This window comes from Meriones unguiculatus, chromosome 9, assembly GCF_030254825.1.
Source record: "Meriones unguiculatus strain TT.TT164.6M chromosome 9, Bangor_MerUng_6.1, whole genome shotgun sequence".
Classification (NCBI taxonomy): Eukaryota; Metazoa; Chordata; class Mammalia; order Rodentia; family Muridae; genus Meriones; species Meriones unguiculatus.
Genome location: NC_083357.1, coordinates 73,825,265 through 73,847,917, shown reverse-complemented (window position 1 = coordinate 73,847,917; position 22,653 = coordinate 73,825,265). Strand labels below are relative to the sequence as shown.

Genomic DNA, 22,653 nt, shown 5'->3' with positions numbered 1-22,653 from the left:
TACTACTCAAAACAGCCTTTTCTCTATTTCTTTTTTCCTTCCCAAGGTTAAAATAGGGTAATTGTATTAAGACCTCACACATCTGTGATGTGTAAACAGAGATTCTCTTACATCTGATTGTCTGACTTTCGAATTTTAAGTCTTCAGGAAATCCTAAAATATACAAATCCTATAAAATGCCCTCTCATTCTTTAATATTAACTTCTAATACATTAATATATACATGGTTAGCCTCATTAAGCTCAAGTGATCTCTGGGGATCCTACCTAAGTAATTTTAAACCACACTATTTTCCTAAAATGGATTCTAAAGTACTTAGAAATTTCCCTTTTTATATAGGCACTTACGCTCTTTTAAACAGTCTAGGGAATCCATAGCAGAATGCTATAGAGCAGAACTAAAGGGCAGTATGGCCATGAACATTTCTAAAGCTGTGAGCTCCTGTGGCAGATTTTTTTTTATTTTAATGAAGAGTGAGCATGGGGAACTTCATTGACGATTTTTCAAGGGTCTTTCAGAAAGTTATGTTGGCCCTTCCTGTCATAAGTCAAACACTACCTCTTGATCTAACTCATCTTTTTGTTTGATGCACGAACCACAGATCCTCAGCAAGAGAGATTCTCACAGAGCTGAAAGTGGAGTGGGCTATGGAGTAGTCTCCTGGGCCCTCACCTGGGTTCCTTGGGCCCAGGGTTGTATCATCAAAAGGAGGCCCACTCTCACTAGCCACTGTTGGTTAAAACTCTTCCCACTAATGTAACACTCTTCTCATGGGCCTACCTCTAAGGGGTTACGGTCTTATGTTCTCAAAATAGGGAAACAATTTCTATACTACACACAGATTCTGGTAAGCTTTGAGAGAGTTGGTGTTTTTAACCTTTCACTTCGGTAACAGAAACAGGAAAGGGGGAAAGGGGGACATGCTGCTCCTCCAATCCCCTCTCCCCCTGAGGGTGAAGACAGTGATGCTGCCATGCAGGGGAAGGTCAGTCTAGGTCCTCCAGAGCTTGCTGGAAATGATGCTTCTAACCTCTTGGCAAACTCAAGTGTTTCGAGTGGCCCTGGGAGAAAGTGGTGCTCCGAAAGTACAGATGCCTAGGAGGGTCTTCTGGTCCAGTGCTGCTCAGACCACATCTTCTCACTCCGGCAAACCTTTGTGGTAGACATCTGTGGCTTAGCACTGCCCTTATAAACGTGTGGGAGAGTTAGAAAGAGATGGTGCTCAACATTCTGCAGTGCCCAGACATCTAAAATGCCAAGAAGTTACCAAACCTTGCTCTCATCTTAGGCAAAACACACACACCTGAGTCCATGGACGTAAACAGAAACCCCGAGCTACTTGCAGTTGTGCAGGTTTCCTTACTGGATTCTGAGCTCAGTTTAAGTACCGGTTGTGTGACCTTGAGCAAGGAACTTAAATCCTCTCCCTCAAGTCTAGGCACAGAGAAACAACTCTTCCACAGAGTCATCAGAGAAAACACTACCTGACACACAGAAAACACTGAGCAACTGGATTAGCTGCTCCTGCTCCTACTCCAACCACCACTACCATCAAATACATTCCATAGCCTCACGTGGCATTTGGACCAAGAAGTACAAGAATTCACTGCTTAGTTGTTATATCCAAGTAGGCAAATGTCCTATCAGAAGACTGATCCCTCATGTCATCGAGATACAGCATGTCTTTTTTTTTTTTCACCAGAAAGTGGCACTGGTCCTGTTTGGGTTCTCTCATATTCTACCTTCCTGCTGCCTGTCCATCACATGTTACTTTGGTACCCGAGGCATCTGTAGCACAGCCCTTCTCAGAACAACAAACGACGACGCTGATGCCAGTGGGAATGACTTCCCACCAGCCTCGGAAAGGGGACAGAGGTAAATGTCACTACATGCAAGATTCAGGGCCAAACTTCCAGCCATATGCTGATCAGGGCATCCATCAGGCCACCTGCTTGCTGTGGCATTTTGACATTTGTCGGCTGGAGACTCTTAATGCAGCAGACCTAGGCATCACGTGTGGAGAAAGAGATCTCCCCTGTTAGGAAATTCATCATAATTTATTTTCCTTACTGTGTCAAATGACTTTTACTTATCCTTCTAATATCACCTCATTCAGCCCTGCTCCTTGCTCTGCGTCAGAAAGTTATAATTTGCACATACACATTATAATTTGTGACTGTAAGAATGACTGCAGTGTCACATTCACTAGAATTATGACCTGTGGCATAAATAAATAGGCATTGCGAGGAAGGTATGCACCTTAGGAGGATATCCTTTAAGCACGGCGGCACAGAGAGGAAGTTCCAGCTCGCACCACTTTACAAATTCATCAGCAGAAAAAGAGCGCTGCGAAGGTAAATGTTCCATTTAGATGCTGAATATTTTTTGTTGATTTGGATTAAACCCAAATGATTATTTTTTTAAGTAAATGCAGAAACCCTGTAGAAAATGAATCATATTTTAATTGCTATGATGCTGTATCATTTACTTAAACTAGAAATGATTGGTGAATCTTGTTTGATGGTACACCCCTAAACAAGCCAATTACTACACACATTAACCTCTATAATCACTCTCTAGCCAATTGCTTTCCATAATTTTTTTCATAAAATTTATTTGCATTCATGTTTCTTAATGAAGCAGGTAACTAGCCTTGAATTTAAGAAATCTGGCCTTTTACACAGAAAGTTTACAGCATTTGCTTCAGAGAAACCTACTGCCGATTTACTCACATCTAATAAAAAAAATGTCATATTTTGCCCACAGGCTTCAAATCATACAAGGATACAAGATAATTAGTTTTTGGAGTATCTAGAAAGCAGTTTCTTTTTTTTTTTTCCCTAAGTCCACCTCATCTGCAAGAAAAGTATGCCTCCTTAACCACAATTATGAAAGAGAAACAGAAGTGTCCGCGTGGCCGCCTTCCCTCTTCAAACACAATGGCATCTTCAGTATGTCCGCACTGTGATTCTGGTCACCTGCAATTGCACGTGCTCACAGGGGAGCATTTTCCATAGAGCTGTAGACAGTGGCATGCCGTTCACCATTTTTTTTTTTGAGGTCAGGGCGAGGAACATCCTGTCCTTGCACCGAGGGGAGGCTCCCTTTGTAGATCTGGGCATGTGCACTGTGTGGAGGATGGGGAGGGAGAGTCTCTTTGGACCGCTTTACAGCACGGACGGAGCAGAAGGGAAAGAAGTGACAAGGAAACATGGACAAGTTTCCACAACAAAAGGCAGCAGACTTGAGAACAGTGTGGTGTCGACTTTGGGTGCTGAAAGGCTCTGGGGTGTTTCCAGATTCCTAAGCAGAGATGCTACAGCAAGTAAACAGCTAAGCTAGTAGAGTGATTCAGTCATAGTCTGATTGGGCCCCAGAAGCCAAACATGTGAGTCACATTTGTTCAGTAGCATCTGTCAATGTGATGGAGGCAAGTAACATGTGCTCCTGGGTTACAGCCTGTGTGCCTCAGAGGTGGGGATCCTCTAAGAATGGTTATCTTGGTATTAGTCTTTTGTCACAGTTACTAAACACCAGAGCAAAGCTAATGAAGGGGAACGGATGTCTTAGAGCTCAGAGATATTTCAGTCCCTGTCAAGGTGAGGCCTTTGTCTTTAGCCTGAGGTGAGGCAGTGGCAGAGGCTGCTCACCTCATGGCATCCAGAGAGCAGGGAGAGGACAGAGAGAGAGAGAGAGAGAGCCAGGACAAGATATAGCTCCCAAGGACATGTGCCCAGTGACCTCATTCTTGCAAACAGACTTCCCCTCTGAAAGCTATGACTGCCTCCCCAAACCATCACTGTGCTGATCAGATCCGGAGCCAATTATGTCTGGAGGCATACTACCAGACACAGACGGGGGGCTTTACTGATTTCCTGGGCATTTCTCTGGCTAATCAATATGGCAATCAAGATTAGTAATCAAAGTGTCAGCAGTCACGGTTCCTACCTAGTTACCAGACCTTCCCTGGAGTGGAAAGGGAACAGTTTGCTGGTGAATAGCGTTCACCAAGCAAAACAACTCACGGGGTACAGGGGCAACACTTGTGAGCCCTGTGGAAGAAATCTGGAGCGTGAGCTAGAGCCAAAGACACCCTGCATAAGGACTGCTATAAAGGTGTGTTTTCAGCCCCAAGATGAGGTAGCGTGGGAAATGCAGGGGAGGTGTACAAGCAAGGATGGTGAAAGCTACTTTGTCATTCCCCCCACCCCCTCCCCCGCCCCATAGGTCTCAGCATTGCTGCTGTGAAGTTGGACAAGTGTATCAAAATACTTCACTGAAAATTAACATGCTCTCAAGTTAAATTATCAAAGTCTCCGCCAGATGAGACACAATGTATCAGGATTAAACTAGGTGAACTACACTGCTGAAAATCAATGTTTTCTCTGTCTTCTCATAAGGGCAAGCCACAGTCAAGCTGTGTTTCCTTGCCTGCTTATCACTGACTGGAACCAGGCGGGAGATAACATTCAGTTTGCCTGAGCTCTGAGGGCTAGGTGGGGCATCTCTGAGTTGATTCTGCAAATGCAGCTGGAGGCACAACATACCTATCAGGCAGGGATTCAGCTTCTGAGTTCCACTGAAAGTGCGGCTCGTCCTTGTGATTTCACATTTCACTCATGTGACTCTTCTTAACCCTTAGAGTATAAATTGTCTGATGCTCAGAATAAAGTCGGCTATTGCACGAGACTTTAGTCTGTCTCCTTTATTGGCTCCATTCTCCCAGCTACCACCAGCTCTAGAGTGGTAAACAATCTTGCTATTATTATTATTATTTTTTAAACAAAGACCACACTTATTTGACAATGCTGTTTATAATGGTATTTGATAATTTCAAAATCTGCCATGAACTCTTCTTATGTTCTAATTCCCTGCATATAAGGAAAAAAAAATGGCATTTGTTTTTCTGAATCTGGCTTGTTTTGCTTAACACGATTTCCAGTTGCACCCTTTCCCCTATAAATATCATATTTTATTTTTTTTCTTTATGGCCGCATAAAATGTCTTTGTGTATGTATCCTTTCATCCATTTATCTGTTAATGGACAACCTTTCCCAAACATTCCCTCACCATCTTACTCATGGAACCTCAGTTTCATGTTCTTGCTCTCTGTCTCTCTTTAAACTAGTGAGTGCAATTTGTGTGGACAGGTTACTCCTAGACATGAGGTTTGTCCTTGCCAGTGGTTGATATATGGGGTGTTACACCATTAAAGAAAACTGACTTTCCTTTTCCCAGCAGCTCTCAATTACTAAGAGCTCTTTAGAGAGGAGTGGGCCTTTTGCCTATATCCCTGCTTCTATACCGGGATTTTGTGTGGCTTGAGCCACAGTATTTTGTGAGGTCTGAGATATGCTGTCACAGCTGCTCTGCATTCATACATCAGCCCTGTTGTGTCTGGACATATGAGCCAAAACGTACTAGTTTGCCTTTTCCTGATTACTTTTAGCTGTGGGACACATTTGTAAGTATTATTATTACATTCCTTCTTTATGAAAATATCTACTCAAGCACATTTGCCCATTTACTGATTTGGGGGTTTTGGTGATGTGTGTGTGTGTGTGTGTGTATCCTGTCCAGTGTGTAGTTATCAAATTATTTTTCCTAGTTCTGTAGTCTGTTTTTGTTTACTCGGTTGATAGTGTCATTTGCTATACAGAAGCCTTTAATTTTAAAAAGACATTTTATTTGTAATGTGTAGGGTGTGTCTGCCACATGTATGGGGGAGGGGGTGCACACGGAGGCCTGAAGAAGGCTTCTGATTCCCTGTACCTGGAGTTACAGTTAGCTGAGTCTCCAGACCCTTTTTGTATGTTTTGATTCTTTCCTTTCTTAGAATCTTTTAAATGTAACACAATCCCATTTTGTAAATCCTTGGGATCACTCCCTGGCCACTGGAGTTAGTTTCAGAAAGTTCTTGCTTGTGCCTCTGTACTGAAGTATTCTTTTTTATGTTTTCCTCCGGTAATTTCAAACTTTCAGGTCTTATATTAAGCTCTTTGATCAATTTTGAATTGATTTTCGTGTAAGGTGGAAACCTTGGATTTAGTTTTATTTTTCTGCATGTGAAAATCACGTTTTCCCAGGATCATTTGATAAAGAAGCTGTCTTTTCTCTGATGCATGTTTCTGACAATTTTGTTAAAAAGTAGGCGGCTGTTGCTGTGTGTGCTTATTTGAGGGTCCTCTGTGTTCCACTGGCTTACACGTGTGCTTCTTTGGCAGATGCACACTGTACTTGCTTCTCTGACTTTGTAAGGTAAGCTTGGATATTGGACTACCTCCAGGCCCCCTTCATATCTAATTTTTAACACTTGAGTCTTCTTTTTCTTTTGGTTAGTTTGGCTAGAGGTTTGCCAAATTAATTTACTTTTTCAAAGAACCAACTCTTTGTTTGACTAATGCTATGCATTGTTCTTTTAATCTCAATTTCATTAATTTCTGCTCTCAATCATTTTAACATTCATTTAAAGCTACAAATTTCCCTTGATGATAGGATTGGTTGCATTTGAACATCTTATATGTCAAAAGTTTTATATCATTTCAAAATATTTGAAAAGTTGAATTGCAATTTCCTTTCCAATTCATTAGTTTGAAATATAATTTTGACTTTATAATGGGGGAATCCTTAAGATTTTACTATTGCTTTCAGAAGCAGTGTTGCCGATTTATAGCTTGAGTCAATCCCGATCAACTTTTAACCCCTTTCATCCTTAAATCCAGTTGTTCAGCCGGTAAAATACTTTCAGATTTGTTATTTCCATTCAGAAGCTTAGAAAAGCTTAAGAAAAGATGTTCCATGTGTACTAAAAAGATGTGATTTTTCTGTACTTGGATGTTCAGTGTCTCTGTATCCCTAAGTAAAGGTTATTGTATTATACAAACTTTCAAAGTGCTTACTTTACAAAATGCTCAATCAGAAAAAGAAATCAGGATCTCTTACTGTCGTTGCTGCTTTCTATGTCTCCTCTTGGTTTTATCATTCTGTTGTTTAAGTAGCCTGTATTTTATTGAGTACAGCTCGTGGACTATTTTAACTCCCACGTGAAGTCAAGCTTTTAGAGTTACAAAATGCAATCCATAACAGGAGATTTTCTCAATTCTTATTGGTGTTAATAGTCTTACGACTCTTCTATATGTGAGAACTTAGTGCTTGCATCTTTTCCTATTATTTACTTACCTCTAGATATAACTCTTGAGGTTTACTTAAGTCTAGAGGCAGCTGTTGAAAGCAGGATTATACTAAATATCTATATAGTCTGATAATGTCTTCTAACTCAAGTATTATATTTACTTACAATTTATATGATTGCTAACATATTTGGCTTTAAGTCTATCATCTTTCTATCTCCAAAGGAGGATTAAACCAAAATTTAAATGAGATTTGTATATGTTCTCTGGAAACTATGATATTCTCCGGCAACATCGGTTTTAGTAAAACATGTAACCAAACATGCTTCCATTGAAGATAGTTCCTCAATCCCGTGACACAAAACTCTTAAACACGGTGTCAGAAAAGCATTTTAGGTTGTATACAAAATAAATAATACACATGTAGTCTCCCAAGGTGACCTTTTTAAAGGAAAAAAAAAGGTATTGGTCACACAGAGATACATGGAAGGCTCTGGGCATGTGGGATGGTCAAGATAATTAAAGGGATGAAAAAGAGACCGGAGGCAAGTTGAAGAACTGCTCTGAGCTGGGTCCTGTAGTGCTCTGGGGAACTGTGGACTTCGTTAGGAACACGGTGCCCAGCGCATAGGGCAGCACCCTCCTCAGATTGCCTTGAACTCTCTCCCTCCGTACTGGGGATCAAACCATGTCTGGTGTGGTAGGCGGGTACTCTCCCAACAACCTATATCACTAGTCCTGTCCCTGAACTGAGATTGCTACAATGAGAACTGATTAGATAGAGTAAGGATAGAGAGGAGTGGACAGTAAGAAAGTGTTAATTTAGTCTTCTACTAACCTCCTATCACCCGAGAGAAGGAGTGCCTTTGAGAAACAAGAGCAGGCGGAAAAGGTATGCCTCTGAGGGAGAGACCCCAGCAATCCCCCCTTAAGGAAGAAGATGGGATCCAGGACTCGCTGGGACCTTTATTAATCAAGATCTTAAACAGCAGTACCCATGCTAGGGTTATATCTGCAGTAAAACCTAGCACTTTTAGAATGCTTACCAAATTTATTGTTCATTATTTTGTCGTATTTCTATCATTTAATATATTTGATAATTTGTAAGATTTTGAAAATTTCTCATAATTTGAACCTCCTAAATATTTCCTTAATATTTTCTCTGCCATTTTAATGAAAACAATTTTGAGCAAAGCTGAACTGTGCACCTTAGGCTACTCTTCCCACGAAAATCATGCACAATTCCGTCAGAAACCCTCTGAACTCAGAACAGGTTGACATTGCCTCCAAAGAACCAAAAGCACAAAGGTTTTATTATATTGCATTTTTCACATACACAAAAAGAAAATCGAAAGAGATAATCCTGGAGAAAGATAATTTTTGTGTTTCTCTTTAATAGAATGGCCCAGCACCGCCACTTTCAAAAAAGGCATTCCTGTGATAAAACCAAATTTACAGTTGAAAATATGATAACCCACAAAGCACTCACGGGGCCTGGATTGCACCTGGGCTTTCAAATTTTGAGCTCCAAAATATAAAAGGAAAACTTTCTGATGGAATTAGAAGGCCACTGAGTCACAATGAAAGTTTTTCTTTCTCCATCCAGTTATAAAAAATATGTCAAAAAGCATCTCCCCAGAAGAGAGAAGAGTTCCTTTGTCTGTGGAAACTCCCTCAGCACCACAGAAAACTGTGCAGCACCAGTGACAAATGGCATATATCTCTCAGCTACAAAATGAAGTGGTAGACGAGCCAAAGGTCTTTGGGATTTAAGTCACGGGAGTCTGGGTGCACTCTGGTTGCTGTGTCACCAGGCCGTGGACTTGTAAACCACCGGCTGTGAAGGCCAAGGTCAAGGTGCTGGCAATGGTGAGGGGGTGCTTCCTGGCTCACAGACAGCTGACCTCTGGCTGTGTCCTCTCACAGCAGAGTGAGGAGCTCTTTCCCATTTGAGAGGACACTTCTCTTGTGACTAAACCACACCTCAAAGTTCTGCCTCCCAGCCCCATGGCTTTGGTGCTTAGGGTGTCAGCAGATGATTTTGGGGGTGGGGGAAGATTCAGTCTTCAGCAGAGGGGAAGATGCCCATGTGTTGGATATGGTACTATAGGAGGAAATGGGGGCACTGGGAGACTGCAGTGTCTGCTGTCTGCCTTCAGGGTGGTTCTCCTGGGCATGAAGAGAAAGCAGGAGGTAACTGGGGGTTAATTAATTAAGCAACATTAGCATATTGTTTAGGAATACGCCAGTGTGGGCATTGAGTTCCCTATAAAATGCTTCACGGTCCAGATTCACCAAGGTACAGAATTTATTCCCCCCTGACCCCTCCCACCAACAGGAAGGACTGTTATACCACAGACCTTTTAGTCCTCCCTCTTATTGCTTGTATTTTTATCTTCATTCCAAAGCACAGATTTTTCTTTTCACTTTTTTAATACTAAAAATAGAGCAGAGGAAAAAAAAGTTGATTCTGACTACCCAGAAATTCCCAGTTATCTCTTACACTTCACACTGATCCTGTTTAACAGTTTTTACTTCCCTTAGCCACGGGCGTCCCTTTAAAGACTGTCAAGGTCATCTCTTTCCTTCATCTCTTCTATAGATGACATTACCAATTAGCAGCTGAGGTGACTCTGCTTGGAAACGCATTCCCATCTAAATCACTGTTGAACCAGAAAACAAGAGCACAGCACACGGGACTAATCCCCCACCTCTGCGGACCTGGGGAGTTATTCACCTGCCCTGAGCCTCAATTTCTCTGCCTGAAAATTAATGTTAACATTGTCGCCCCGGCTGTAGTTGTTGCGAAAAGATGATTTGTGCCAAATGTGGGCAAAAGTTAGGCATTTAATTTTTTAAATTCTGATAAAATGAGAGACTGTGTATGCAACTGTTTCTTGGTCTCTAGACATCTAGCCAAGCAACCTTCACGGACCTGGAGACCATTGTTCGTCTATTTTCTTCCCCTTGGGGCCAGTGCATGGTCACGTCCACAGATACTGCTTGATAAAAGCTGACAGAAATCAACGCAATGAACTTATTGCCAGAAGAACTGTAAGCCCAGTCACTAGGCTCTGAGGAGCTTGCTAAACATTGGGAGTAAAGCCACAGCACAGGAGCAACTACGTAACTTCCGTGTGATCCAGCTACTGCCGGGACAAAAGTCAAGCTTCATCCAGTAAGTGTCACCTTACCAGGCAGGACTGTAATGTGTGTTCCTCGGCTCTCGGAAGAAGCTAATAATTGAAAGCACCTGCTGGTCAAGCGGAGCCCAGGGAGGGAAAGATGTGCTTGCTTATCTTCAAAGGAAAGAACTCAGTGATAAGAAAGAACAGTTGTTTGGGTCTGAAACAAGATGGTGAGCCAGCTTAAGTAGAGCCAGTAATTTGGTCTCTTTATAAAATATTTCTTCTCATCCAATCAGTGTAGAAACACCACCCCACCATGATGCATTGGCCTATCCACTAAATCCGTAGCCACCCCCCTTAGGTGACCTCCAACATCACCTCTCCAGTGTCCCCACACTCACCAGCAGTGGCACTGGATGCAGGGCAAGTGAGACTCACCCTCTGAACATCTCTCTGCCATCTCAAAGCAACTCCAGACAGCAGTAACACAAAGTGAGACCATAGCTGAGACAGGCTATCTGTACTTGAGTGAGATGAGCGCCATCCCGAAAGGATCCCAAAGTGAATGAAGCCACTTGAGCTTTACCATCACACAATCTTCAAGGTACGAATGAAAATGCAATTGTCTGCAAGTACCTTTTCCAGATGACCTAGGGTGGCCATTTGCTGACTATCCTACAGTTAAACAATCACATGTAGATAATCTGTGATGCTTCCGCCTCCTTTCTCATGGCATAAACAGGAAGACCAGATGAGTACTGGGGAAGGGGTAGAATGCTAAACAACACCTGGGACCTGAGGCTCCTATGAGAGGCCACGTGGAGAGTAATATCCTGTGAGCCAGCTTCCCCTCCTACTTTCCAGAAAGTGAATGAATGAATGAACAACAGTTGAAGGCACAGACAGAGAAAGGCAGGAAACTTTGGAGGACCTGTTGGTGTCTCCTGTGTCTATGCTGTGTGGCACAGCACAGATTCCCAGGAATGGAAGAGGATGCTATTCACATCTCCTCTACACACACGATCGATGTCCAATTGTGCATTTTCTCCCTTCCACGTCACTCAGTAAAGGCAGCCACCTTGGCTGAGCTCCAGGAATCCTTGGAGGTACTGGGAGGAGGCGAGTAACCATATCCAATCTCCATGCTACACCCCAGTCTGCAGCAGACAACCTTGTGTGGCTTCCTCTTCCTCACTGGCCCCATCTCCAGAAGTTCACATAGATCTCCCACAGCCTCCCTCACCTCTTCATCCCTTTGTTTCAGCCTCCAACCGGGAGCCTGCCAGTCATGCCAGCCAGAGAAGCAGCAAAGCCAGGAAAGTGGGTGGGAAAGCTTCAGGTCTTCACTCTTCCCCCACCCCACACCTCCATCTCCTCCAAATTCAACTTCTCACTCTCATCCATAACTGTAGCAGACTACCGACTGGGAACTTTCCTCCTTCTCTGCCCATTCCCAGGGGACTAAGCAGATCCTGGTTGCACACCCTGCTATCTTGATAGGCTAAAAGTTTCTCTTACGTGACAGGGGGCAAGAAAACCTTTTGTTTATATGACACATAAGGTGCTGGATCCTCATGTACATAGGCCTAGAAAGTTCCAGTGTTCGGTATTAACAGAGACCCTGTAGTATGTGAGTTAATGCTGAGCTCATGGCAATCCAGGGGTGGGTAAGTTCTCTGCCCTCATAGAACAGGCATCTGGCTAGAAGAAACAAAACACACAAGCAAAGAAAACAAACACCCGGCATCAAACCAAAACAAACAAAAAGAACACCTACAACAGCAACCACAACCCCCAGCAGTACAGCAAAGATTGCAGCATGAGGCCAATGCTTATGGGGAGCGGGCCATCTGGGGCAGGTTTAGAGGAAGCCTCTCAGGACAGTACCGCTCAGGCTGGGAAGGAAGCATCAGAAGGACCGGACAAACCCTCATTCTGGTCAGGAGTGGCCTAGGCAGCGGGTGGAGGTTAAGCTCTGCCTACATGTTTTAGGTGCCAGGTCACCGGTAAGCAGCAGGGACCACATCCCCCAGGGGCTTATGGGTATACAAGGCTATTTTATGTCACTCCCACCGCAAGGGAAATGTTCAGAAGGGACTTCAAGCAAACCAATGTCCTTTCCGTATGCCTTCAGCTTGGCAACCTTCTAAAGACCCACACCCAGGAACTTTGACAGCAGTATAGATGTTCTTCGTATCCTCAGTCTCTGCTTTCTCATTATTTGTGGTTCATCGGAAAGAAAAAAAAAGACAATTTGTTCTAAACAATCCAACTGTACAAAATAAAAGAGCTCTCATTTACATCCATACTTATCTTTTACCATCTCGATGACTTTAACAGAAAGAAACAAACTCAGAAATAAGTCAATAAAACACCATAAACGCCTCTTCCTCATGCATCTCTGGAACTGGTTTGCTGGGTCCCATTGCCAGTGGGGATTCCCTGGAAGTCCCTGCCTTCTAACTGGCTGACACAGGCAGGACTCCACTGCCCACTTCCTATCTAAGCTGTCAACGCCACCCCTTGGGTCTGTTGAGGCTTATTGTTCCCACAATGCCTGCAGCATTGTTGGATAAGCTGGCTCAGCCAAGCATAAAATCATAGAAGAATCAGCCTGGCGGGTCTTCCTGCCTCAGAACTGATGACAGCTGATGTCTCTGAGAATGCCAAGGCCTGTCCACCGACAGGGAGATAAGACTATGTGATGAAGTCTGAGTTTTACTCCTAGGAGAAAAAATTTTAACAACACCACCACCTGCTTTTTCTGTTCATTTTTTGTCAAGTTCATTTTCTTAAATCTGTTTCTTCTCTGGTTTCCCTAATAGAAAACAAAGACAAAAGTGTGGAAATGAAACGATTTCTCAAAACCCAAGGAGCCCTGTAGAAGAACATAGTAACTTACTGCATGCCAGTAAATGACAAGAAAAGCAAACTTTAAATATATTCATTAATGATGTGAAGATAAAAGTTATCTTTGTTTGAAAAAGGGAACTGATAAAGTCGTCAAAGACATCAAAGAGAAAGATCTGAAAGTGAACTTCCTAAGTAATCTCCAGATAAGATAAATGGAGGTGCAACTGTGGTGCATTTCTTTCACACAGGCCCAGAGGAATACTTCTGTCTGGAAATCCGGCTTATAGGAAACTCAGGAAGTTTTACTATTTGAACTGACTCCTTTGAGTTAACAACTGTGATCATCAGGTATTGCTAACCATAGCTGCTGAGCTACCCATGTAGCTTAAGAGGCGCACACAACCCATACCAGGGCCAAGAGCTAAGCTCCAGAAAGGTAGCTCAGAAAGAGGGAGGCTCTGCCAATAACAAGACATGGCTGTGAACCCCAGAAGACAAGAGATCAGCCCCGACCTTCTGTGCCATTGCCTGAGGCAGGTGGAGCCCCTAAACTGTAATTATTTCCCTTCTCTGCAAGTATTGTGGTCTGTTTTCTCTAAGAGACAGGCTAGAGAATCACAAAAGCCAAATAAACCTATTACAGAAAGGCCATGGTTTTCCATACGTGGCTAAACGTTCTTTTCATCTTTTGAATATAACAGATACAAAATCGGTTTGGAAATAAGACAGTCACTTTGGAACTGACTGAAACTTCTGATCATTTGAATGCATTAGAGAGAAGGCTCTTCTCTTTCAGAGGGAGCCAACTATGAAGAATATATAATTTCTTCTTAAGTGAAAATAACAGAATCTCTTACAAGTAAAACAATACCTAGCTCCTCTCTATTCCTGAACTGAAGCCATCATTAAGGTTATTCGAGTTTCAAGTCACAGAATCCTAATTCTAAGTGACAGAAAGATGAAGGGGTAACTTATGGGGAGACTTAACTGAGACACTCAAGGGGTAATGTGTGAGGGTATGGGTGGGCCGAGGTAGTTAAATTATGAGAACCTTTCTGTATCTCTTCATTACGCTACGCTCTGAAGTGGATCTGTTTGTTTTTATTCTGAGGCAGTGTCCCATGTGGCTCAGGGTTGCCTTGAACTCTTTATGTTGTCAAAGATGATTCTTAAACATGTGATCCTCCTGCATGCCTCTCTCAAGAGCTGGGATTACCAGCCTGTACTGCCACACTCAAACAGCTGCGTCTTTTACAATCAACTTAACAGAAAACGGAGTGACTATAGAGTTTGCATTAATTATTTCATGTCGAAACATCAGTGACTTAAATTAAAACAACGATAAAAAAAGCAAACTTCTGATAATACAACAAAGATGGTCTTAGCCCTGAGGTTTCCAGGCTTCCCAGTGATCTGCAATGTGACAGAGCAACCCTATAAATGGTGGATTGGCAGCAATTTGAAAATTCACCAACTGACAATGTATTTTTAGCTAGCCATTAAGGCCCAAACACAGACAAGAATAGCAGCCTATTGAGTGCTAGCATGTGGTAGAGCAATCCATTAAAAGGACTGGTCCTTGTTTTTAACCCCAAAGCTAGTAAAATAACTGTAATTATTATTACTAGTTTCATCTGTATCTCTAGTCTATCTCCCCACTTCACCAAAACAGAAGTTTTGCCTCCATTATGATCAAAGACATTTAATGCAAAAACAGCCCGGGGACAGCGATAGATGACTTTCTGGATGATGTTTCATTTTTAACATAACCAAAATTTACAGTTACTGTAAATACACTGGCTGTAAAAGTATATTTAGAGAAGGCTTTTCCACGTGTGTGTGTGTGTGTGTGTGTGCGCCTGTGTGTGTGTTTGTATGTGTTCTAAGCCTCTCAGAAGGCTTTTGCACTTGTATGTGTGCACTGAGCCTCCTAAGTCTCCAATATAAATGATGTCTTGCCATAATAACCCAGTTCCAGAACGGCAGGCTTCAGGACCACCATGGCAGCTTGAACTCTAGTAATCAAGGTCTTTAGGCTGCCCTGAAGCCCACAGTTATGTCTTGTCTTCTGGTTTCAGGAGAGACTAGCACTGATCTAAGGGTCAGGGTATAGGGCATGCTGGTGAATCTGTTGTCCACAAATAAGAGTCATCCAAAGGCAACTAAGCACCCAACTCCAGCTCTGGGAGGACCGGACTAGGCAGGGCCTCCCAGGAGATGGTGCAAAGAGACAGGTTCTGCTTACACAGCTTTTGTTACCTTCTACCCCAGCGTAGACAACGTCCACCTAACTCCTGAGATTGGACAGGACTGTACATGCATCTCAGTTAGCTGCCACAAGTACACGAGAAAACAGAGTTTCCGGGATGTGGAGTGCCTTTCCCACAATCGCACCCTTGATGACACTTAAAATAACTTCTTCCTTAAAACCTTCTAACAGCTCTTTTCAGGACACATGCATATGGCAGAGGATTTGGGCTTTATATTGCCCTAAGAGAGTTAATTATCGTGGTTCAATAAACCTTCTGTGACATCACAACAGTACTTTAAACCACCAGTTTGTGCTAGTCAGGCAAGGCTGTCGTATCACAAAATACGGCTCCTGATTTCTTGTGAGTTTGATCGTAAGTAATCCATAATGGTTAGAGAGGAGGCTCCTGGTGTGTTCTGTTGTATTCCAGGAACATCTGTGGGATCTCCGAATCATCATGGACAAGAGAGGTTTTGTTCACCTTACTCACTTATTCCTGTGTGTGGGCATGCGTGATTGTGTTTATGGGTATAAGTGTCATGGTGAACACAAGGAGCTCAAAGAGCAAGGAACTGGCTCCCTCCTTCTACCATGTGTGTCCCTGGAATCAAACTCGGGCTGCCAGGCTAAATGGCAAACACCTTTGCCTACCTGGCCACCTCACAGACTTCACTCATCTCTTCAAGAAAGACCTTCTCAAATCCTGCTCCAAGTGCTCTCTCCTAAAAAGAATATGGCTGGCAGTGGCCAGTTATGAGACTTCAGGAAGGAACTATTAAGCTAGGTGTGGGGGTTTATTTGTCTTCTCACAATGACATGGCATGCTTGCTCCATAATGCTACAGATATTTCAAAGATAGGAAGCGTTTTTATATACCCGCGCCACTTTTATCTTAAAAGGTACATTGCAGTGAAGTCAGATTTAGGAAGCTGCGCTCCCTGATGACTGCATTTGATGAGACGGAGACCGTAAAGCAGAAGAGCACCCAGCACTTTTATAGCAATTTCAATTGCGCCCAATGTCCTGATGGCACAGGTGCTGCTTCAGCCTCCTGTTGATTCCCTACGCTGTGTTCTTTCATGGCTACCTCAGGCAGAGCAGGGGAGTGTGGCCAGCACAGATGGCCCTAAGCTGTAGAAGGAAGGCATTTCTAGTGCCTTCTATAAATGACACTCAATAAGCTCAGGGCATTTCAAGTCTTTATACACACACACACTCAGAAAGCAGGGTTTCTGAAACTAGGTTTCACTTTGAGCCTCCTTGTATTTTAGTGTCTTCCTGGCCTGTCTGGGTGGCTTGTCCCTGTCTTTGTCTCTACCCCTTGCCCTGATGCTTGAACCTCTCCACTCTCTCTAGGACAAGCCACGGTTCTTCAGCAGTCAGTCTGGCAGACTTATGATCTCTCACCAACCCTCTTTGAGGGTTGTGACTTAGGGAGGCAAATGCTTAAAAAGAAAATGTGGAAGTATTTCTTGATAGCCTCGGTCTTGCAGAGGGAGACTCCCCTGATGTCCCTAAGGGGGCAAACAAGGGAGGCCACAAGCTGACTCATTTTTGAAACTCCCAGCAGCCATGGAAAAGGGCTCACCTCTAGTCTAGGAACTAAACAACACATCATAACATATTTTTTAGCCTGGAGGCTTTTCCTGTCTTCAAAAAGCCTTCTTCCCTTCCCTTTTGCCCTTCTTCCAGCCCCTTCTCTTTCTAATTTACACAGACTCTCAGGGCCAGAAGAGGTTAAGGTTAAGCTCTGGCTGCCCTTTGCCCTCTTTCTGCCTTTCTCTCATCTCTGTAACTGCCCTCCCCCATCCATCTACTGAAATTGTTGCTGCCTACGGGATCGGTCCACGTAAGATCATGGCCACTTCTGGGAATAAAGAGTATATACAAGATAAAGTTGATATGTTACTTTCCTCCTAGCTAGAAGGACCAACCCATGGACAAGATCCATCAGACATTACACACATCAGACTAGGGTTTCAGTATTCTGCTAAGCTAGTGAATACACAAATAATGCCTCAGCCAAATGATCTTGAAGACCCAGATTTAGAGCAGAGACACACCCTTAGGCAGAGGGAGGAGCTCTGTCAGCCACGGAAACTTTGTCCCAAATTAGTTTAGGGATGCGATTTTGTCCTGATTTAATCATTCAGACCATCACCACTACCTCTGCCATCACCATCATCATCCAAAAATCTAGGCACTTTATAACACCCAGGAAGAGAGGTTAATTCTGGAGCCTGTGATAGTCTGTGGCAGGTAGAAAGGGGCACTGAATGGTATTGAAATAAATGAGAAGATGTGGGCAATCACAGGCAACGTAATGACGCCACTGGTGCTTGCACGTGGGTGTGAGGCTCACCAGGAGGTAAGGAAGACAAATGATGGCAACACAACTGAATGTAAGGACCATTGTTTGATGTAGGACTGGATGGCTCCTCCTGCAACAACCGTGCAGGAGAGTAGTCTATGCCATCACATCACAGATACAATGAACGCAGGGTCACCATTACTCTATTTGATAGGTATTCTCCACTGATGAAATGAGCCAATTCAAGCCAAATTACAGCATAAGGCAGGTTTATTGGGGGGGGGGACTCTTGGGTGGTCTCACTGACCTCATAGGAGGGACAGGGAAGTCACCGTCAGGGGTGGAGGCAGTGATAGAAAGTGTGGGAGCAGAGAAAAAGAGGAAATGAGAAGGAAATAAAAAAAATGTCTGGATTATATAATGAAGAGCCTCGAGGGGAAGGCAAGACCAGGCCCTGGGCTGGAAAGGACAGGGTTGAGGGCAGGATATGCCAGCCTTGCCCTGTAACAGGCAGGGACTGAGGCATGCTGGGAGAACCTGGAGGCCAGGTTCGTTATGGTTAAAAGGCCCCTCAGCAGTTTTCCCAGGTCTGTGTCTGGGGTCTGAACCCCAACACTAATGCTCACACAAAAGGATGGAAACAGGGAAGCACAGTGCTTACGGCAGCCTGGGCTGGTCCCTTGGCTGAAGCTCTTGTCTCTGTGGCTTGAGACACTTACCACTTCTCGGGAACTGGCTCACTTACAGTGCCTCGACAGCCTTGTTTTGATGCCTCCTTCGGGATTCAGTCCTGCTTTGGCCTCTGGCTTTGCAAACTGTTAGTTCCTGCAAATAATGAAAAGTAAGTAGGGGGTTTAAAAACAATACAGGGCGATGAACAATCAGAAAGCGCATTATAGGCAGACAGATACGTGCTTTGGTTGTTGCTCTTGTTTCTCACTCTTGGCCTGGCACGCTGCAAGAAAGCACGCAGCGCCAGTCCCAGGGCACACATGTCGCTTGGAGGGGAAGCAATTGCATTTGGGCCCTCCATACTGAAACATTCCTGCACATGTGCAAAAGGTTCTCACAATTACCTCGGTGACTCCAGGAAGAGTTTTCATATCTCCCCAAATGTACACAGGGCATGAAGGCATCCACTCGATCAGAGGAGCCACACGTAAAAATAGGCAGCATTACTACTAAATTAATAGCATCCTGGGCTGCAAGCTGCCTACATTTACCCTCAAAGACATCCTTAAGTAGACCGTAATGCCACTGGAAATGGTTTGTATTTTATTTTTAAAGGAGTAAGTTTTTCTTTAACGATATATTTATTTTTATCTTATGGGCATTGGTGTTCTGCCTGCATGTGTGTCTGAGGGAAGGTATCTGGTTCCCTGGAACTGGAGTTATAGACAGTTGTGAGCTGCCATGTGAGAGCTGAACTTGGGTCCTCTGGAAGGACATCCAGTACTCTTAACCACGGAGCCATCTCTCCAGCAAATGCTTTCTAAAACAATTTTAAATATATTTTTTTTAAAATACAAGTCACACAGTAATTTAGCATTCATTTCAAAACAAAGAAATTGCTACCCAAAAGACACATGTGGCCAGTGCAAGAACATGTGAAATTGGTTACAAAGGCAGGATAAAGACCAGGGTATATTATTTTAACCTTTAAAACATTTATTTATTGTGTGTGTATGTGTGACACTCACATGTATGGTGCGCATTATGTAGGTGGTGTGCTGGTGTTCATGAGTCATGGGATGCATGTAAAAGTCAGAGGACAATTTTCAGGAGTTAATTCTCTCCTCCCACCTTTTTGTGAGTTCCAAGGACCGTGGCCAGCTCATCAGGCTTGTCTCTGCACCTTGAACCAGGTTTCCCAGGGACTTTTTATCACACCAGTGGCACGCTTTGCCTGTTTTCAGAGCCAAGCTGATTATGTCTTAGGTGAGAATTGCTGCTTTTCAAGACATTTTCTAAGTACAAAGGAGCTTTACATGTGAAAAAACAGCTCTCCCTTGTATTGTTATCAGGTCGGTCTACCAAGAGTTAAATGATATTGATGAGACCATTCATATCATAAGATAGTAAGATCTAAAAAAAAAATCAAACCTTGGGGCCTGAAGAAATAGGCCAGAGGTTTAAGAGCACTGAATGTGTTTGTAGAGGATTGCGGGGGTGGGGGTGGGGGAGGTTAATATTACCAGCATCCACATGGCAGTTAGCAACTGTCTGTAACTCTAGTTCTAGAAGTTCTGATACCACTTTTGGATTCTGCAAGCTCCTGCATGCTTGTAAAGAGTACACATACATAGCACACACAAACACACACACACACACACACACAAACACTAAATAAAATCTATAGAAATAGACTCAGAACCTGCTAATATTCCAAAACTTTCATAAGTCACAAGTTAAAAAAAGAAAAACAAGAAAGAACCAAAGAACAAAAGAAGGATAGAAAGAGAAAGAAAGAAAGAAAGAAAGAAAGAAAGAAAGAAAGAAAGAAGAAAGAAAGAAAGAAGAAAGAAGAAAGAAAGAAAGAAAGAAAGAAAGAAAGAAAGAGAAAGAGAGAGAAAAAACAGTGAAAACAGCCTAAGGTGGGAAGCTACAAGAAAAAGCACCTTAAGAAAGCATGGCTTCGGCTGTGCCCTAGTAGTCACACAAGAGACACCTGCCACCAGGAGCGTGCGTGCTCTCAACAATTTGTCTTTTCACCCTCACTTTCTGTGTACCAAACTTTGCTAATTTCACAGTACTCTGTGGTACTTCCCGGTATTATGTAAAACATCCTATTTAGACATGTTGACTTCACTAATTAGTCTATAAATACTTGACTTTTATCCACTGCTTTGGTGAGTGAGATAATTACTGAGGAAAAGGCCAAAGCGTTTATGGTCAATCAGATGAGGAGAAAGGGAATATGGTCTTTTAGACGAGGAAAATGTAAAACATTGTGAGGCACGGCAGAGGCTATTAGCAGGATCAATATCTCGACTAGTACCTTAATAAATCATTGCATCAAAGCCTTGACACAGGATGGAGGAAACCCCCAGTCTGTCTCTCCTACAAGCTTCTAAATTGGAAAATAAAACTCCATTTAAATTACAAAGACCTTATTGGTGTACACAGAATATGACAAGTTCCTAAAGCAGTCTCTGAATTCGGGTGCATAAAGAGCCCTGAATCATCAGCAAGGGAAGAAGAGCGGAAAGACAAAGAACACAGCCCCTCTCAGGGCAGCACTTTCTAATTTGCAACTAGTAAATATGTATGAATCGGCTCCACTGCAGCTATGGATGACATACTGCTTTCTAGAGATAGCACAGAGCGGAGAAATCAAAGCAGGGGATGCTTCGGCGTCACATCGCCTTCCTCTCCCAGTTAATACTTCTCAATCTCTCCCCTACCCTCCGGTTATATTTCCCAAATTACTGTCCTTTGGGTACCATTTCCTAAAACGAAAAGCACTTGGATAGCAATGGATGCTCACCATATGGCACCAAGTGTCCCGAGGTGAGTTCTCGCTGTATCAGGAGAGGTGAACAGCAGTAAATTTCTCTAACCCCTTAGTCATTCCCACCGGCTCTGATGATGCCAGCAAAACAATTAAAAGAAGTTACCTAGGCTTGCTGCTCCAATTTTCCCTTTTCACTTCAAGATTATTTGTCTTTTCTCACATGTAGCAAAAGCCAAAGAACCATTTGGCAAAGAGGGTTACCACAGAAAGCAGCCATTCCCTTGTTGTACATCCTTAGTTATTGAGACGGCATGGGGGGGCGGACCACACAGTATTTTGACTCACTTTTGCTTTGCACTTGTGCTGTTTAATTAGAAAAGTTTTCCTTAGGAGTTCAATTGACTGTGGATCTCCCCAACCTTGAGGAGTCAAAGCTGGAAAGTAAGGTATCTCCCCTTACGATGCGTTTGGAAGACTCACAACTCCCTAATAACTTGCAGTGTTCGTTTGTGATTAACTATGGTTTTTTTTAGTTGAACGAATATTTTCAAGCACTTAAGAATTAGACAGGCATGATGGTAACTATATGTTTTTGAAAGTGTCCAGAAGTTTCTAACCTCAAAAAAGCTTGATGATCTTAAGAAGACATGCACATATGAAAAAATGAAGCAGCTGAAGATTTGGCTTGTGGTACGAAGGAAGGCAATCAATGCCATATACGCTTATATATCAACATGGGGTTGGGAAAGGCTCATGGGAGGTGGTTAAAAAACTAGCTGGTTGTAATTTGAGGCAATTGGGGGGGGATGATATCTAATCCAATCAGTACTTGATGATGGATGGAAGCATGTGGAAGCACATGGCCCAAATAAGAGAGAATCGACACCACCCAACAGCCAGGATAGTGGCTGGACTGTCTGAGCACCAAGCCTCAACCCTCTTTCTTAGGATGGACGAAACCTGGAGAGTCATATGAATGCTTATTCCAGTTCCAAGTCCCGGAACACAAAACGTAATCAAATGAGCATTTCACCTGTGACCAGGAGGTGACTGGGGGTGGAGTGGAGGTTGGGGTGCTTCCAGAATGAGGCTTCATCTCACAGAAAGTGCTTATCGTAGAAAAATGGCTTTCAGAAGAGCAAAAAGCAAACCACAGCTTCAGGGGAGGGTTGTCAGCAGGATGTTTATTTTGGAAAAAAACAAAACAAAAACTTCCTAACAAAAACAGGAATGACTGTCTATAAAGATCTCTTGTGTGGGAGGAGAAGCATTGGCAGAGGAGAAGGGATCTGGCAGCACACAGCCCGTCTCATCTGTCACTGGAAACAGTTGCATCCTAAGTCACTTCATGGCCAAACACCTGCCCGGTTCGGCAGCCTTAAGGACTTGGGCTTAAAGCAGAAGTCTTGTTTTGTGGCTAGAGGTGGACAACCAAGAATGGTGAGAAGAAGACATTAGTTAAGAGGTCATAGCCACTGGACCTATCCTACCCAGCACTGAGAGTCATTGACAGTCACTCTATCTCC

General features: G+C 43.2%; 1 protein-coding gene across 3 annotated transcripts in view; it reads right to left on the bottom strand.

Annotated features, from left to right (window-relative positions):
* Enox1 (ecto-NOX disulfide-thiol exchanger 1) overlaps positions 1–22,653 on the bottom strand; it is a 560,948-nt gene that overhangs the window by 312,993 nt on the left and 225,302 nt on the right. For 2 of the 3 annotated variants that reach the window (XM_060391472.1, XM_060391473.1), the window contains exon 3: positions 18,393–18,498. The exons of the other annotated variant lie outside the window; for it this stretch is intronic. The gene's annotated coding sequence lies outside the window, so the exon portion shown is untranslated. The remainder of the gene's footprint in view (positions 1–18,392; positions 18,499–22,653) is intronic. 3 annotated transcript variants of the gene reach the window in all.